The following is a 1,341-nucleotide window of genomic DNA, read 5'->3' on the forward strand; positions in this document are numbered from 1 at the left end:
ATGACAAAGAGCTCCACTGAGTTGGTCATCACATGACTAAGACCTGTGTTAAGGATATGTTTAGTCTCCTACCAAGCAGAGTACCACCAATTGGCTTTCTTTAATTCTACAGTTTCACTGTGCACTGTACCTCACTTATCACCTTCACTGTTCGAATTGTAGTCACTTCACTTGTGTTGGGCGGGGGTAGGGGGCATGGGGAGGGAGGATATTGGAAATTGACTCACCCCAATTAGTTTCAGCCACTCGCAAAGCAGTTGACCCACACTCCACCCAGCACACACCTACATCCCGCCCAACACCCACTTCTCCCCACCCAGCACCCGCCTACTCCCCACCCAGCAACTGGAGTAACAAGGATTGGAGAAGGGAGTCATGAAACACGAACTAGACAGAGTGTGTGTCGCAGAGTTCTCACTTCTCACTAATAGGATAAACCCTCTCACCTTTCCCTCGCCCCTTCCTCCACCCTTCCTCCTTCCCTCCCTCCCTCTCTCTCCCCCCCCCTTTTTTTTTACACAGGGTTTGATAAGGTTAAGGATCCCTAGCTTTATTGACAAGCTATTTACAGGTTAAGGATTCCTAACTTTATTGGCAAGCTAAGAGCTGTTACCTACATCAGCTCATTTGAAAGCATTTTTATTGTTATGAGACATACAAGTAGGGAACAGGATGAAGTTGGAGCCATCTGTGGGCCAGCATTTTCATTTGATCAACTGACTTTATCTCGTTGACATCATTATGCTGTACGAATGTGTTCCATACTCGAGTCATCCTGGGTATATATGATCTCAGATGGAGTGATGTTCTGGAGAAGGGTACAGCCAGAGTGAAGTTGCTGCTTTCTGCCCGTCTTGTGGCATAAAAGCTTGTTTCACGCTGTCCTCGAAGTGGATCCAAGTGTGGTACTTTGACAATATTGGCCTTGTACATAGCAGTAAGGCCACCCACATCCCTCCTGTGTTGAAGGCTCTCTCCCTCCCTCTCTCCCTCTCCCTCCCTCACTCCCTCCGTCCGTCCCTCCCTCCGTCCGTCCCTCCGTCCGTCCCTCCCTCCCTCCCTCCCTCCCTCCCTCCCTCCCTCCCTCCCTCTCTCTCTCTCTCTCTCTCTCTCTCTCTCTCTCTCTCTCTCTCTCTCTCTCTCTCTCTCTCTCTCTCTCTCTCTCTCTCTCTCTCTCTCCACTTCCCTCCCCTCTCACATCTTCCTTCCCTTCCTGCATCACACAAAATATCATCAACATATTTGTCCACAGCAGGATTCGAACCTGCACACACTGCATCAAAGCACACAGTTCTTTAGCCACAAGGCTCAAGTGCAGAGTGCGCAGGTTCGAATCCTGCT

At 49.7% G+C, this 1,341-nt stretch overlaps 1 long non-coding RNA gene across 1 annotated transcript in view; it reads right to left on the reverse strand.

Annotated features, from left to right (window-relative positions):
* Positions 1-496, reverse strand: part of LOC138853319 (uncharacterized) — a 101,220-nt gene extending 100,724 nt beyond the window's left edge. Inside the window, exon 1 of the long non-coding RNA XR_011392528.1 lies at positions 1-496. This exon is cut by the window's left edge and continues 734 nt beyond it. This is a non-coding gene — a long non-coding RNA (uncharacterized lncRNA).
* Between the last annotated feature and the right edge of the window lie 845 nt (positions 497-1,341).

This window comes from Cherax quadricarinatus, chromosome 28 (assembly GCF_038502225.1).
Source record: "Cherax quadricarinatus isolate ZL_2023a chromosome 28, ASM3850222v1, whole genome shotgun sequence".
NCBI lineage: Eukaryota > Metazoa > Arthropoda > Malacostraca > Decapoda > Parastacidae > Cherax > Cherax quadricarinatus.